The sequence below is a fragment of the Chenopodium quinoa genome, unplaced genomic scaffold (genome assembly GCF_001683475.1).
Source record: "Chenopodium quinoa cultivar QQ74 unplaced genomic scaffold, ASM168347v1, whole genome shotgun sequence".
Taxonomy (NCBI): domain Eukaryota; kingdom Viridiplantae; phylum Streptophyta; class Magnoliopsida; order Caryophyllales; family Amaranthaceae; genus Chenopodium; species Chenopodium quinoa.
In genome coordinates this window covers 468,595-486,529 of record NW_018743943.1, presented here as the reverse complement: position 1 = coordinate 486,529, position 17,935 = coordinate 468,595, and the positions used below count along the sequence as shown (strand labels likewise).

The following is a 17,935-nucleotide window of genomic DNA, read 5'->3' as shown; positions in this document are numbered from 1 at the left end:
TAATATTATAGGGTAAAACGTAATAATCAATCATCAATGCATCAATTAATCAGATCATAAAGAGCTTTCGCTACGTATTACAATCACATAATTAATCTATCGGTATTAAATCTCATCTCTCGAATCTCGACTTAACCATTTATAAATTAACCTGCCTATTGAAACTAGACCTAAACATCAATTCTCATCTCTCGAATCTCGAATCAATATTGTCAAACTCATGCATAAAATATCAGGCCTAATCTAGTCACAGAGAATTAAATCAATCAATAGGAAATTAATCTAGCATTGACAATAAACAACAATAAATTACCCCTTCATATTATTTATGGATCCCCAAAAACCCTAGAAAGGAAACTACTCAAACATAATTAAATAAAAAATAAACAAAGCAATTAAAGGAGACATGATGAGGATCAGAAGAGATAGTACCATAAGAAAGAAATATAAAATTGCATAAACCAAAAGTGTAGAGAGAGAAACAAGAGAGATAGTTATACCAAGAGTTTAATTAAGAGGAGGGAGGGAGAAAAGTTAGAGAGAGAAAAAAAGAGAAAAGAAAAACTAAAACTAATAACAATTTAATAAAACTAAAACTAAACTCATGAAACTAAAAACAAAATAAAACTAATCTAAAGCTAAATAATGAAAAAGCTAACCTACCCTACCCCTATTCTACGTACTCCCTTTTTAACAAGAAAAAGCCCACAAATCCCACTCACAATATAACTCTAAGAGACTTGATGCAGTCGACATAGGAGTCTAGGACCGAAAATATGTTGGGCCGCCTAATCTGGCTTGTTATATAACTTTGTCCAGCTGACTTCCTTTGGGGATTGAGCTTCTTTTTGCTTTGGGCCCAAAACCCTTAACTTGCTTGCTCATTAGTTGGTCCGAAATATTAATTTGCGAATTGAGCCCTTATATCACCGAACCAAATTTCTTTAACTCGGCTCTGGGCTTAAAATATATATACGATCATAAAATAAGATCAAATTCCAATGTCTTTGTAGTTGCTTAAAAAGCTAGAGAATTGTCATAATTATGCAAATTCCTGAAAATAATATCATATATACAAAAACACTAGAAAACATATATTAGTAATAAAAATAACTCCGTAGAGCTCAAATAAGCACAAATATGACCATGGGACGGGGAATAAAAATATATATAAAATAGACTTATCAAAGTGGTAGAAAGCTGGAGGAAGGAGGGTTAATGGACAGGTGGCGGAGGGTTGCTGGACAGGTGGTGGAGTGGTGGAGGGCGTCTGAACTTGCGCAGGCTTTGACGCGGCTGTGTGCAGGTGGCAGAGAGGTGGATGGTGCTGAACTCGTGCGTAGTGGTGGAGGGACCTGTTGGATGAAGTGTTGCCGAAAAGAGAAAGAGAAAAAGACGAAATGCGGCCGCCAGTGAGAGAGGGTAACTGGTTTTGCCACCGGTTTGAACCGGTAGCCTAAACTGAATATGACATCGGTTTTAGGTGAACCGGTGCCAGTAACCTCTTACCCAATCCCGCCCATTTTTTCGCCTTTTTTTTTGCCACCGGTTTGGACTGAACCGCTGGCCATTGAGGGGTGCCTTTTTGCTTTTTTTTTTCCTACTAGTGAATTTTTCGTCATTTTTGTGGAGGGTACCGACTTTATCCCGAAAAAATAAAGGCGTGAAAAGGAAGAAATGAAGTGTTTGAGGGTGCATGTTGAATGAGCTTAGTCAAATATATGGGTTTGATGTTGTATCTCAAGGTGCAAGGATTATAACATCCTAAACTATCTTGATTGTTGACTCTATAATGAAAGTATTTAGGTAACTTAGGCACGGAGGCTAAGAACTTCATACTTTGTAATGCAATGATGAGTGATGAATGATGTTGATATGACAAGGCATGCTTCAACGTTATGTTAAGATTTCATGATAAAGGGTTCCTAAGGGGAGGATTATTTGGTCATGTATCTGTGATGTGTGTGAAAGTGATACTAAAGGTAGGCTACAAAGGCTAACGGTATGGAAAAATATTATTTCAAGAAGAGTTAAATGAAGGTGACTTGATGAGTGTCATTTATAGCACTCATTTGATTCTCTTTAGGGTGGATTTCATGCTATTTTATAGCTATTTTCCTTAATTTTACTCTTTATTTCTTTAGTTTGCATTTTCTTAGTTGAATTTCTATCTTTATGCATTTCTTGGTTTATTTTGTTATTTTCTCTTTTATTTGCTTGTTTTTCTTTCATTTTTAGGTTAAGGTCGTTATCCAATGATTCCCGAGGCCCTTTTCCAAGTTTGGTATTGATTAGGATGCCTAATGTTCTCCATTTGAAGCTCAAGCATGGAGATCGAAGTGCAAGTTCCTAAACACTTTAGGCCGTGCTTTCAAGTAGTGGGGGCATAATTTCTCGTGTTGAACCCACAAACATGGAGTTTGGAAACTTCAAGGTCCCGTGCTTATCAAGAGCATTGAGTGGAACGCACGAGGAGCATCGAAATGATGATGAAGAGGGTTGCCCTGTTCCCAGGCGCGGGCGCGCGGCCTGGTGGCTTGGGCGCGCCTCTCTCGGGCGCGGGCTCGCCTGTCTGGGACTCTGATCCGTACCCAGATTTGCTCGGTCGCGCTCTTCCCTATAGTTGGCCGCGCCTGTACGGTTTTATTTGGGGACGATCTAACTAATTTCTCTTTGTTAGTTTTACTATATATAGATTTTCATTCTATTTTTAGAAAAAGAAAATTAGAGAGTTCATTAGGAGAATTAGAATAGGAATTTTAGATCATTTTTATAGAGAGAGAAACTCTAGATTGTAGAGAGAGAAGTTCTTGATTAATGATTGAAGATTGATGATTCTAGCATTTTCTCCATTGAATTGAAGCAAGTTTGTAAGGATTTCTTTTTACTTTAATGCAATCTTTAGCTTATGATTTCAATTATTTTGCTGATTGTTCAAGTTTGAATTTAATTTGTGATTGAATTAGTTTTATTGATATGATGATGATGAAATTGTTGTTTAGCTTAGTTTTTATCTTGATTTCTATGGATTGTGAGTAGTTCTCTTGCTTGGGGAATGGTGAAGCATATATAAGTAATGGATTGATGCTAATTGGGGGAAATTGATGGAGTTAATGGTGTGATTAAATTGGTTGATTAATTAAGTACATGTGTGTGATTAATTGAAGGGTAGCTACCTTTGATTGTTACACTAGAATGCATTGTAAGCTCACATTGATACGGAAAATTGATTTGTGGCTTGCTTTTGTCGATTGAGTAGGCTTGCAAAGTTCCTAGTTAGAGTCTCTCGTAGTTGACGCTAGCTTGACCTCTAGGAGATAAGCCTACCATACTCTCTTGATTGCTTAATTGATTTTCCCTCGCAACACTCGACTTAGTCATCTCCAATCTCAATTAGCTATATCCATTCCGAGTATGTGTGGATCCTAACCCTAGTGCTTGATATTATTTGATTTCTTCTTGATTGTTTGATTGCTTTGGAATTTGCACACCTTACTTCAGTACTTTGAGATAGCTTAGTTTTAGCATTAACATTCATCTCCTATTCCTAGTGGTTCGACCCTTGACTTACTCCTATGCTAGGTATAAGGGTGTGTTGAGAGATTACAAATTTTGTTTGACCGAGGGTAGATTAGTTTTAAACGACCTAGTCTCCACCCTTGATCAAAATGGTGCCGTTGCCGGGGAGTGGTGTGGTTGTTTGCTATTTGTGTTGAGTCTATTTCACTTAATCTCAAAAATACAAAAAGATTTTTCTCTTTAGGCTACATTTGTAGCCGTGCTATTGATATTTGCTTTGAGTTTTTTGTATGCGTAGGATATGAGGAAGGACTTTAGTGCCATTTGATCCGGAAATCGAGAGAATAATAACAAGGATAAGGGTTGCTAATCATTCTTTGAGTCCAAGCTCTCCAAGAGAGGAAATTCACCAAGAAAGAGAAGAGGAGGATCGAGTAAGTATGGGAGCTAATCCAAGAGTTGCTTTGAAAGAGTTGGGAACTCTTGGCGCTTATAAGTTTGAGAGTGGCATAGCTCCACCAACAACTCCCGTCAATGACTTTGAGATAAGGCCGACAATGATAACAATGACTAAACGAAGGCAATTTAGTGGTGCCAAGAATGAAATCCCACTAAACCATCTCAAAGAGTTCGAGAAGTATTGTAATACCATCAAGGTTAATGGGGTTTCTCAAGAGTTCATAAGGCTCAAACTATTTCCGTTTTCTCTAATCGGAAGGGCTTTGGAATGGTTGGACAAGGAAGTGAAACTTAATTCCTTGAGAACTTGAGATGAGGTTACTAAGGAGTTTCTTTCTCGCTTCTATCCACAAAAGAAGACCACCGAGGCAAGAACTCTAATCCAAAGTTTCAAGCAAAAGCCTAGTGAGAGTTTGTATGAGGCTTGGGAAAGATACAAGGAGTATCAACGTGAATGTCCTCATCATGGAATTCCAACCTATCAAATCATACAAATTTTATATGGAGGATTGAGCCCCCAAGGGAAGTTGTGTCTTGATGCCAGAGCCTGAGGCCCGATTATGAACAAGACCGAAGAAGAGGTTGTAGATATAATTGAGGATGTAGTTCGTCACTACATGGATTGGTAAGAGGGAGAGAGAGAGAGTCCATAAGCAAGAGTGGCTCAACGGTTTATTCGGTTCATCAACTTAACGCAATCAATAACTTGTCTTCCCAAATCTCAAACTTGGGAAAGGAGATGACATTTATTAAAGCCGAGCTAGAAAGTGCCTCTTCGATTGCACCAAGTCTTCCCTCCCACATAAAAGGGAGAGGTACACCTTCTAACTCTACTCCTCCTTCTACTTTGAGTAATATGCCAAGTGGTTGTGTCTTTTGTGATGTTTGTGGGTCTTATGACCATGATTCTTATAATTGTTCAAATGCTTTTGAAAATTGTGATGATGTTGAAAACAATGATTGTGAGCAAGTGAATTTTGTTTCCAATAATAACAATGGACAAAGATTTTATGGTCCAAAGAATTTTGGGAATAGGAATTCTCACCAACAAGGTAGTTTTGATAACTACAACAATGGTGGTTATAGAAACCAAGGAAATCAAGGTTTCCGAGGTAACTATAACAACCAAGGTTATAGTAATCAATACCAAAGCTAATGGTATGGAAATCAAGGCCAATCTCATGGATTTGGTAGCCAACACCAAAATTTTGGTAACAATCAAGGCCGAGGTAATTGGAACAATCAAAATAGGGGAAATTTTTAAAACAACAACCAAAGGGGACCCCACCTGGATTTGCTCTAAGACCTCAAGGCAATGGTGTTAATTCTTATGCTAAACCCCCATCTTCCAAGACTACCTTAGAGGAGATCATTGAGAACCAAACCAAGATTTTGAACACCTACATGTCGGTGAGTGATAAGAAGTTCAATGAGATGATGACACACAACAAGATGCTTGAAACCCAAATCACTCAACTAGCCAACACTTTAAAAGATTGTGCTAGCCCTTCTTAACTACCTCTCAAGGAGTGGATCCTAAGAAACCTGTTTATTCTATCAGCACAAGGAGTGGAAAAGTGCTTGAAGAGAGAGTTTCTAGGAATAGTGAGGAGGATGAGAGGAAGAGTGATTGTGACTCAAGTGAGGAAAAATAGAAAGATGTGTCAAAGAGTGCAAGAAAAGAGGAATTCCTTGAGAAAAAGAAGAGTGTTGAGAGAGTGCAAGAGGAAGTGAGAAAACCCGACCTTCCATATCCCCAAAAGTTTGTGAGGAACAAGTTAGATGAACAATTTGGGAGATTTCTTGACTTGTTGAAGGAGGTTCATCTTTCTATCCTTCTCACTGAAGCTATGACCCAAATGCCTAGATATTCCAAATTCCTTAAGGATATTTTGAGTGGCAAGAGAGAGTGCAATGATATAGATTTGGTAGATCTTGGTGAGTGTTGTAGTGCATTGATTCACAATGACCTACCAAAGAAGATGAAAGATCCGGGAAATTTCTCTATTCCTTGAAAAATCAAAGAGTAAGTTGTTTGAAAATGCTTTCTGTGACTTAGGTGCTAGTGTTAGCATTATGCCTTACTCAGTGTTCAAGAAGCTTAAGCTAGTAGAACTTCTTCCTACGAATATGACCTTGCAATTGGCCGATAGATCTACTAAGTTCCCAAAAGGAAGAGTTGAAGATGTTCCCCTTAGGATAGGTGGTTTCACAATTCCCGTAGATTTTATTGTGCTAGAAATTGAAGAGGATGGACCACATTCCTATTATTCTAGGGAGACCGTTCTTAGATACTTTGGGTGCTCTAATAGATGTTAAGGGAGACCGTATCACTTTGAGAGTTGGTAATGAAAAAGAAAGTTTTAAGATAAAACCAATGCATGAATCCTTGCCTTTTGTGAAAGTAGTCATGAATGATAATTCCCTTCGTTCATTGGATAATGTGTGTGTGATTAATTCTTCAACTAACGGTGTTCATGAGATTTTTTTATAATGTGCTTGTGATGTTTGATGGCATGAAAGTTAGTGAAGAAGAAAAGCTTTTAAAGGCCAAGGACGAAGAGGTAATTGACATTCCACATTGGTTTGATCTTTGTCCTCAAGAGGAGGAGGATGGTTCCAAGGATTTTAATTATGACTATTATTTTTATAATTATTTTCGTCACGATTATTATTATGTTGCTTGATATTTATTTTTATTGTTTGATCACGCCTTTTATGCATGTTTAAAGGGAATTTGTAATTGTAATCACGTTTAATAAGATAATTAATAATCTTGTTTAGGGTTAATGTGATTATAATTCAAGTGATCGCCAATAATAGTTTGTTTGTACATTAATATTCAACCAACATAGATGAAACAGGTTTAGGGTTAATCCTATTGATTGCATGTTAGTCAGAAAGCGCACATGAATACGATCTGAATAAAGTAGAGGCCTATTATTAGGGCAGGTTCAATCTCTTTTAGGTTGGATTTGTACCTTCATCCCCAAACCCTATTTGGTTCAAAACCTTATGGATTTGACGATCTCTTGGATCGTTAAGGGGTGTAACCTTCACCTCGTGAACGGTTTACAAGTTCCTAAAACTTGTTGGCGACTCTTTTGCTCTATCTTCTTTCCCTTTGGACGCCACCGTACTTTAGTGTATGATCACAGTGGGGTTCAATCTAGGGGGTTAATGCTTGAAATATTCCCTACGGTTTTTGGCGACTCCACTAGGGAGGATTTCTATTTTAATTCCTGAATTTTTTTCGGCAATGATCTAGAATGAGTGGATGAGACTCGAAACGTTCTAAGTATTTCATGTGCGCAATTTTGATTAACATTATTGTCATATGCATAAAAAATATCTCATTGGAAAGACCATCCGTAATGAGTTAAAAACATAGGATTTTACACGTAGGAAATTTGAGAAATATCTTTCACAACTAGGACCGAAATAACACTGCGCGAAACTGGAAAATTTTATCGAGCACGGAAAGCTGCTGAGGCATGTAGGAATTAGCGTCAGCGAACAGAAGCTGGCGCCAGACATTTAACTATAGCGCCAGACAACAGCCCTGTCCCCAGGCGGTACAGCTAAATCCTTGCGCCAACTTCTGTTTGCTGGCGCCAAATTCTTCCAATACCGAGCCAGAAATATGCGTTCTAATTTCGACCAGTTTTTCGCATTGTTTGCTCGATCCTACTTCCTGATTGAGTTTTTTTCTCACTTTTCTGAAACCCATATGTGTTCTACATATGGACATAACCCTTTGGGAATTCATGCTCCATCTACCTGATTGAACGCTCTGAGCAACAAAGGGTACATCCGAGAACGTTGAATTCACCAAACCATGGAAGCGAGTTTTTTCTAAAACTCGCGGTGTCCCATCCACTCGCGCCAACCCTTCACGGTTAGGCTTCCGCGCGGTGCATCCGGACAATTAACCATGGACCCTCTATTGACTAAACCATATCCCGAACTTTAGAGAACTAGAGCCATGGTTAGGTTGAAAACTCATTGCATCATATTGTGCCTACTTGACTAATTGTGCATTATTTGTTGTGCATATATATGTTTTCTTAACCGTTTGTTTGACTTGTGTTGAGATTTAATAAATTAATGACTTAAAGGAATTTGCCTAATTATTTAATTAATTAATTAATTTGAGTAAATAAAGTCTAATATTTTAATCGGAATTGACCTAGTACGACTTTAAGCATACCCCTGTTGATTAATAACACCGAAAACAGTCTCAGATTGAAGTTCAAGAATTGGCGCTAAAATATGAGCTGTAGCGCCACTTTGAGGAGTGTGGCGCCTGGCGACAGCTCTGTCGTCTAGCGCTACACTACACAGTGTGACGCCAGTCCTGTCGTTTTGACGACATTTCGGATTATTGATCGAGTCATCACCTAATGTCTAATTAATCAGTTTGTCAATTAATTCGGTTAAATTTCGCTGTCAATAACACTTTGTTAAGTCATTAATTGAGTCTAGTCACATAGTCTATCCACATGGTCATGACACGAGTCTTAACATATCACCTACACTCACTAGTCTTAGCACACACTTTGAGTATATGTCACCATGACCATGTCTTAGGTTCATGCATGAGTCGGTTTTTTTCCGTCATTTAAGTTGGGGGTACATTCTATTCCTAATTCTTCACATCCCTCTACCTACATCATCTTTCTTCACATTCTATTCCAATCTTTCTTCACTTCCTCCATCCATTAAATGTTGAATAAAGTTTGAGTCAAATAATTAACAATAAATATCCCCAAATTCCTTTTTCACAGTACTTGGTCGAGGAGAGAAGGGCGATTAATCAAGGACAACCTCTTTATTCAAGTTTCCCTTTTTGATAAACCAATTCGTCAAAAGAGGAAGGCTAAAAAGATAATGGCAAGTCAAGAAGAGGTCAATGAACTTAGGAGTCAATTGAATGACGTGACTGAGGTGTTAAAGGCTTTAACCCTCAAAATTGATGACCCTGTGAAGCAACAACAAATGACCCTCATGCAAGAAAGTTTGAGCAAGCTATCTAGTGACTATAAATTTCAGGGCATGAGTTCGCAAGGGGTCTCGCTGGACAAGGAACTTCTTCCGCATAAGTTCAATACCACTGACATCCCAAAATTCAAGGCAACAGATAACCCTTACTTTCATCTGAGAGCTTTTGAAACCATAATAAGTATTAAGGGTATTGATAAGGAAGTGTTCCCCTTTATATTTTCTCTATCTCTTGAGACCGTTTGTCAACAATGACTCTTTTCCCTTGACAAAGAGAAAACCTCTTCTTGGGAATCGATAACAAATGCTTTCATAGACAGATATAAGTGTAACATCCAAGATGAAACAGACCATAGACAACTCCAGATGTTAAAACAAAAGGAAAACGAAGGGTTCACGTCTTTCTTCAATAAATGGAGGGAAACTTCCGCTAATATGGTTAAGGCTCCTAGCGAAAAAGAATCTGTGAGGATGTTTATCAAGAATCTCCAAGGGAAGTATTCAAGGCACTTAAAGTACCAACACAACTTGAATACTTTCAAGGCTGTCTATAATATAGGCTTTGACATTGAAGATGACCTTCTGAAAGATAATAGTGCGAGAGGAAAGAAGAACGACCATCCTTCTCCTTCCCCTCCCATTAATGAAGTACGTACTACGAACGCCTCTAAATCACGGATCCAAAGGTAAAAAAGGGTGTTCACTCCACTTGGTATGAGTTATGAAACAGCTTTCAAGAAGTTACACCACAAAGGACTAGTCATGCCCATAGGGCCTATCAAAGATCTAGTTCCAGAAGCCAGGCCACCCAAGTGGGACCCTAATAAGCACTGCAAATATCACCAAGGAAAGGGTCACGACACTGAGGAGTGTTGGAAACTCAAAGAAGCTATTCAAGATCTGATCGATAACAATGAAACTTCTGAAATTCTAGCCATCGAAAAAGATCAAGCATCCTTCGATCCATCACTTCTTATCACACCTGTAGGAGAGCCCATGATCGAGACAACTTATATAACCTCTCTCGATGAAGTGGCCATGATTGGGGAAGATGAAAGTCTTTTCTTAGATAATACCAGGGAAGACTCGTCAAGTCTAAAAGAGGACGTTCGAAAATTGCAAGATGTCGTCGCCATGCTCTTGAACGTGGTAGAAGGACTAGCAAATCGGGTGATGGTCATCGAACAAAATTCTCGCCAAGGGTTTAATGAAGAAATCAATGCTCCTAAGCCACGGGCAAAACGAACCATTGAAGAATACATACCAATAGGAATGACTTACAATGAAGATTTTGAATGTCTTCATGATCAAGGTCATATTCACTCCATTGGTCCCAGTCAAGACCCTCCATCTGAAAAACGTTTTCCCAATTGGGATCCAAATTCCTATTGTCGATACCATAGAGGTCGCGGTCTCACTACCGAAAAGTGTCTCGCCCTCAAGGATTGTGTTCAAGACTTCATTGATTCAAATCTCCTTCATGTTCCTCCGCGCGACAGGAAGGCCAAGATTAGTAACAATAGTAACAATGGCTGTAAAGGGAAGAAGAACGACTATCCTTCTCCTTCTGAAAACACCTACTCTAGCAACAATGTTGGTACTTTCGACCTTAATGAGATCTTAGGATTTAGAAAGCAACCGAAAAAGGATTTTACTCCTATTGGAATTAGCTACAATGACGCTTTCGATCGACTCCATGCCAAGGGAATCATTACTCCTATTGGACCTCTTCAAGATCCCCCGCATGAGAAGAGAGTGCCTAGTTGGAATCCAAATGTGCGCTGCAAGTACCATCAAGGTAGGGGTCATGCTACTGAGAGCTGTTGGAAGCTAAAGGAGGCTATCCAACATTTGATTGATAATAACAAGCTTCCCATACCTCCAGTTAACAAGAAGAGCGAGTGATTATAAAACAAACAACACAAGACAAGAGGCGAGCTTCAACGACGAGATTTCATGACATCTTTTTTCTTTTTTCTTTTTTCTTTATTTACCCTTTCCCCAATAAGCCTAGCATAGACATCTTTCTTTTCTCTTAGATTAATTTTGTAGATTCTTTCTTTTCCCCTTCTTAATAAAATGAGCATTTATTCTCTTATATATGATAATTTCATTATTATTGCATTAAAAAAAAAAATTCCATGTCGAATTAAGCACAAGGTATACCGATGATTTAAGGAACCCCTTGTAGCCACATCATATTACCTTTAATTTCACCCTTCAAATATGCAATCTTTTTTTGATAAGCCACTTTGAGCCTTGTCTAATGACAGACCTTTCATTTTTCAACCCATATCTACCTAATCTTGGGATGGGATGGTGTGAAACTTATGCAATTTTCAATATCATAAAAAGCTTGAATGACTTCAAAAGATTAAAACAGCAAAAAAAAAAAAAAGCAATAAAAGTGTACAAAAGGGTAAGTGTTCCAATGTCTTTGATATGAAAATGTCTTCGATATGAACACGTCTCAGATTGCGTCTCCTATCAAGTACACGGTACCGTGACTAAGAAACATGAATGCCAAGTGAGTGATAGACCGCATGATCGAGATTGCCCACAGTTATAAAAATAAAATAAATGCTAAAGTAAAAGAAAAAGCTTAAAAAAAGGAATAGAAACTCAAGCATAAAAATATAAAGATTCAAAAGCAAAGTTGTACACCTTGGGGGGCTTATCAAGGGTCTTGAGCCTTTATCCCCTTCTTCTTCAAACCTTTAGCCTAACCACGTTACAACCCTTTAAAAGACCTTTTTGAGGTATACACATACTTGTGCGAGGTTCGGCTAGAGCTACGTTTAGCCTGATTCCTAACAGATACGTAGGCAACCATCACATTGAGGTGCAGTCGTAATAAACATGCATTCATATTCACATTCATACACCATAATCATATCAAGGGATCCCCTATGCTCATCCCTATTCATTTAGAGCTAGACATAGGCTCTGTTTCTTCAACCTGGTTGCGCGGGTTCTGACAGGGCTGCGCGCCCGCACAGCCAAAGGTGCGCGCCCGCACAGTAGCCGCACAACACCCCGTGCACAACAGTTAGCTTGGCTTCTTGATATCCTCTTTCTTTCGGCACATAATAGTCACAAAACAAAAGCATCACTAGTACAAAACTAGCCTCAAGTAACACCCAATAAGTGTTACATAAAGTGGTAAAAATGTTACTATAGACAATAGGTAACACTTTATTGGGTGATACTTCCGCCCATGTTAGCTAAGGTGTTATGTAACACTTTGGGTAACGTATGGTAACACTTTCAAAAGTGGTACTATAAACCCTCTTATGTAACAATTTTTATATTATTAGTATCATTTATAAAGTGTTACCTTTTATTTCTTATGTAACACATATTTATCCTTAGTAACATTTTTTAATCATATGGTATCACTTTAATCGACATTGTGTAACACTTTTTAGAACTAATGTAGCACTTTGTCGGTTATTAGGTAACATTTTTCAATCATCTTTTAACAATTAGTAGCACCTTATTAGTTAATAGGTAACATTTATTATTATTATTATTATTATTATTATTATTATTATTATTATTGAAATATAAAAATAATATTAATATGTATAACAAGGAATGTGAAATTAACATATAAAATAAAATAATTTGAATTGAAATAATTTATTTCATACTTCTTTAAAAAAAAACATCCATAAACACCAATTTTTTTTATTGGCTAAACAATCTAATAATCGAAATGAAGTGAACTTAAGTCTCTTGAGACCTCCAATTTCTATACAAACATACAATCAGCGCGGATGCAACAAACAATAGTAATAATAGCACATAGCCGCAGCTAGCTAGCGAAAACAACAGCTAACCAGTACCAGCAACCATTAATACCAGATGACAGCAGTAGCAGCAAACATTGGTAGTCGTAGAAAATAGCAGCAGCAGACAGTAGTAGCAGCAACAAACAACAGTATAAGCAACTGACATCAGTAACAACAGCATAACACCATTGCCTTACTCTACCCTATCTAAGTTTGGACACCATTTCTAATCTCAACCTCCTCCCCTTCCTTACTGTGAAATGATATACTGGTGTATTTTTTTATGTAGTAGTCTTGCCTATTACTTGCCTAATCTCAGTTTGGAAGTTTGATATAGACCTTCCTCTTAGATTGTTATGCTACTCTATCTTGATGTTGGTGGACAGGTGTTCCAATCTGTTGTTGTGTCATCTACATCATATCCAAATCCATTCCTAATTGGATTTTTCTTTGCGTTGAATCTCCCCCTTGCAACCCTTGATCTAAGTGTTGTTTTTTTTTGGTGTTTTAAGACTATTTTCGTGTCCACAAACTAGGATTGAACAGCTTAAATAGAAGCAACACGAACAATTTCTTTTGTGTTTGAAGCTACTACTTTCATCCTCTTGAGTTTCCCCCTGATCCTGCAGAGTACAGGAGCAAAATATTTGATTAAATCATAGTTAAAGGCCATCATCATGGCATACGACTTCAGATTTTAACAGCTCATGACAATGCAATGTTAAACTGCAAAAAAATTACTTTCGACATTCCCAGACAGTAGCATATCAGATGAATTGAAACAAGTTTAAAGCCAATAGCAACCCACGCGATCGATGTGCACAATCTCACAATCATGTAGAATTAGAGTAGGCCCAATGTATATAGCCAATTAACGATGACAAAAAATTGAGAAAAAATCATACCCATGTCGGGCCTCTAAGCCTAGAAAACTTATTAACTATTTAATCAAACATTTGAAAAATTGTTGATAATGATCCAAATGCAGTGCAGTTTTTTCGGTAAGAAATGGCTACATCACAAGCTATGTATTTCAACACTAGTATATTCATTATGTTAAAACCATTTGGCAAGGAAATAGATGTCAAGACCCACTAGCAACGAAATGCTTAGGTACAAAAAAATCACTATTCACCTACCAACCAATTACAATTAATAAAACCTCTTTGGAGTTAAAAAATTATACAATATAATGAATGGTTGACCTTCATAAAAGGTGCAAATATTTTACCTTACTGTTCCAGTACAGAGCCTAAGTATGATTAAGACCTCCATCTTGAAAGTAGTGGCTCCTGCCTTCCAAGCAGCTATACCCTGAAAATGAGACCTTATTTGGACAAAACCACTTGAATGAAACAAAATATAAAGGGAAATATTCAGAATAGCATATCACACAAGAAGATTTAGGCTAGGATAATTTCAAAGTACCTACTAGCCTTAAGAGTAGTAGACCTTGAATACATACATTGTCGCGCCTTCAATGCTCTAACATCTTTTTTATAAGTCGGTGTCCTAATTTTATTCTACAAACTACATTTTATGAGGAAATGCTTTTCAGCTAGAGTTATCTTAAAATGATTATGATATAAATTGAGTAGAACACAACACTAATCAATAGTGCACAACACTGAAGCCCTTTTGCTTCTTGGACTTGCCAACATTACTAGACCAGAAGCTTCTCGATCTTGAGTAGGAAACACCATTCGTACGGTGTTGGAACAAGGTATGCAACATGCAAGACAAATTAATGATAAAGGGTCCTGGTCTCAGAAGAGATGTAGCATTGAAATAGAACATATAAATAAATGCAAAGATATAAGACATTTATAGAGGACAATCATAATGGTTAATATAACAGTACAAATGAGAAAACAGAAAGAGTTCATCAATCTTTTTTCAATTCTGTCCATATTTTGTATTCTTAACATTCTGGCATCAACATAAAATTCCAGATGATTTTGGGAAATAATAAACACATAAGCTCTTTAATGAAGCAAAGAGCACCATGAATACACAATTAAGCAAGAAATAGTCATAATTCAGGCTAGAACTCCAATTATAATTCCGATTTCAACTTTAATTGCAATAAACGACTTGCAACTCTATGTTTATGTAAATCAGAAATTCAAAATCTCAAATCTCTCAAATTTATAATTTAGCCAAAATCAGCCAAAATTATAAGAAAAACTTAATAGAAGTACATAATCTAATTCATCAGTAAATAATTTTTTAAAAAAGACAAAGAAAACCCATGTAAAACAAATTTAATATCATTTCAGTCACCAAATAATCCGGATATTATTATTATTTTGGGGAAATAAGTCTCCATCACATGATAATCCAGGAGGAAAACCTGAAATTTAGAAAAGCAAGTAAGAAGTTACCTCAGAGTTACGATCAAGACGATTGGAGGAAGAGAAATCATCACTTAACCAAGGGTGTGCCAAGCAAGAAGGGTGCAAATTGAAGTAATATCACCCAGTCTGAAAAATTGAAATTCAAAGATTAAAAAATACACCTCAATGAAGGAGAGAAAGCTCGGTGCTTTAATCTTCACTTGTACTTGAGGAAACTAAAAAAATTCATAGCTAAATTGCTAGTAATAGTTAGATCACAGCTAAAATGCAAAAATTCATAGCTAAAGATTAAAAGTCATGGACATCAGAGCAATGATCACAATTTATAACTTCAAGTTTGTATCATGTCCTGAAAGTCGTAGCTGCTATTAATACTAGGAGCTCGTTTCCCCATCTCCCAACCCCCATTAACCCCATACTAATTTCAATATTAGAATGAATAATTACCGGGCTATACTTATGCGATACAATCAGCTCAGCCCATCACTAAGTCAATGATACCTATTTAACTGCTCTAATTGTTGACATTATTTACATGCTCATTCTCTAATCTAAAAAGATAATATATGCAGTAGCCACCTTAGCTTCAAAAGGCAGCAGTAGCCTTGCAAGGGCAGACAGTTGCACCCTTGCTTTGGCAGGGCACGTAGCAGAGGCCTTGCCTTTGCAGGGCAGCAGCTGCACCCACACCCCTACACACACTCCTGCCCTGCAAATACCCCCTTCCCTACAAACACCCTTCTTTCCCTACCCGCGATAATCGAAAAAAAGAATAAAAAACAAAAATCCCAAACTCGTCTAAATACTTTGACCAATTCAGATGCATGCAAATTTCAGTATGATAATAGTGAAATTAAACATTTTAATTGGAAAATTCAACATCAAATTAAGAAATCATCAATAAGATTTGAAAGGGGGAATTGAAACCCTAACTTTACATAGCTCATATTCTTGTTGATAATGGAAAGGAGAAGGACCTGAACTAACCGTAACCCTAACTAAAAGGAGGAAGCCGTTGAAGATGGAGGCCAAGAGGTATCAATCGCTGGTACGGGTTGTTGCGATGGAGATAGGTTGCGGACTGCGGTGGACGGGGGCTTCAGTGGAGAGAGCAAGAAGGGGGTGAAAAGCTGAAAGCTTGAGGGACGAAGAAAGTTGTGACTGTGGGTTTATTTCAAATATGCAAAAAAAAAATTGAGAATATCATATTAAGTGTTTTTATTCGAATAAAAAACATAAACAAAATTATAAAAAAAATTTAAATGTTACCCCCAAATGCTACCTAATATCAAAGTGTTACCATCAAGTGTTACATAATATTTAAGTGTTACAAATAAATGTTACTTAACACCATAATGCTACAAAAGTGTTACCTATAAATCAAACAATAATAAATTTTTTTAAGTGTTACTAATAGGTGTTACTTAAGCCCAACTTTGTAGTAGTGCATGGAAATCAAAATAAAAACATAGCGAGATACAAGAAAAGGGAAGATAAAGAAGAAAAGAAAAGAGGAAGCAAAACTAAGTAAAAATGCTTAGAAAAAGGGCCAAACAAGTGCAAATGAGGGGAGAATCCTTAGAGAAAAGGATAAAGAGTGGCATAAATGCCACTCATCAGATATTTAGTGACTTCTTGATTTGTTTTTGAGTGTCGACCGCACTTTTTGCTTCACTTAGGTAATATCACCAAATTTCAAATTTTTACCCCGCCTTAACCCTTAGCCTTACGTTACTACCAATAAAAAGACCCTAAGACTCTAATGGGTTAGGTAAAAAGAACGGTGGAGGGAGATAGACTTCAAACCTATGGAAAGAGTATGCATAGTTAAGACGTCGGGATTACCTTCTCAAAGTTTTTCATTTCTTTATCTTTTTCCGATTCCTTCGTGGAATCTTGAGAAGCTAGCTTAAGGGTTGATTTGAAGCTAGTGGAGAGAACGTGGCCCGATTGGTTGGGGCTAGGGTGGATTGAGTCCTAAGTAGTTCTCTATGCATAGCATGTGTTATGTTTCAATCAACCATTGACATCTTGGAACGTGCATACATTTGTCCAATTAGAAAGGTTTGCATTCATTAGTACTTGTCCCAATATTTTGTCCATACATGAGCTTGTGTTTGTTTTCTCTTTTCATGTTTCTTCTCTTTTTCCATTTGTTGCCTTGCCTTGGGTTTTGCCAAGAGTTGTGGGTTAAACCTCTTAGGAAACCATCACGAGAGCTTACTCATCCTCTTTGGCGACATGGGGGTTTAAAGGGCTTGATGCATACGCTAAATGCATCCGTGATTCCTACGACAGTGAGTTAGTGTAAATTCTTTCTCTTTGTTTCTATTTTGTTTCTTTTGCTTTCAATAAATCCATCTTGTTCTCTTTTTCCTTAGCTTTTCTCGAGGACGAGCAAAGGTTTAGCTTGGCGGAATTTGATAAGTGACATTTATGTCCCAATATTTTCCCTTTTATTCTCTTGTTTTCTTTTTAATAAAGTTTCTAGTTTATTTCTTAGTTTTAGTATGTTTTATTTTAATTTCTTTATTTAATTGGTTTCTAGTTTATTTTCGTATTTTTAGTTAATAATTCCTAGTTTCTCTCTTTTTATTTATTTTCTTTTAGTTTCTAGTTTGTTTTCTTTATTTTATGTTATTTCATTTAATTTTATTATTTTTTTAGTTTTAGTATTTTATTTACTTTATTTATCTAATTTTATTTTATTTTATTTTATCTTTTGATAAACCCCTCGTGTTTGGTTTTTGGTTGTAGGTGTGTTCGGGTTGACGCCCGATTTCCATGTTCAAATTAAGTTCGAAA

General features: G+C 36.9%; 1 long non-coding RNA gene across 2 annotated transcripts; it reads right to left on the bottom strand.

The window, feature by feature from the left end:
- Positions 1–12,689: 12,689 nt before the first annotated feature.
- Positions 12,690–16,425, bottom strand: LOC110688915. 2 transcript variants are annotated; one of them, XR_002504703.1, is made up of 4 exons: positions 16,108–16,425; positions 15,158–15,256; positions 14,005–14,087; positions 12,690–13,396 (listed from the first exon to the last, which is right to left on the bottom strand). It is a non-coding gene; the product is annotated as an uncharacterized LOC110688915 (long non-coding RNA). The 2 variants fall into 2 exon arrangements; XR_002504704.1 differs by having other exon boundaries at positions 16,118–16,425.
- Positions 16,426–17,935: the final 1,510 nt, after the last annotated feature.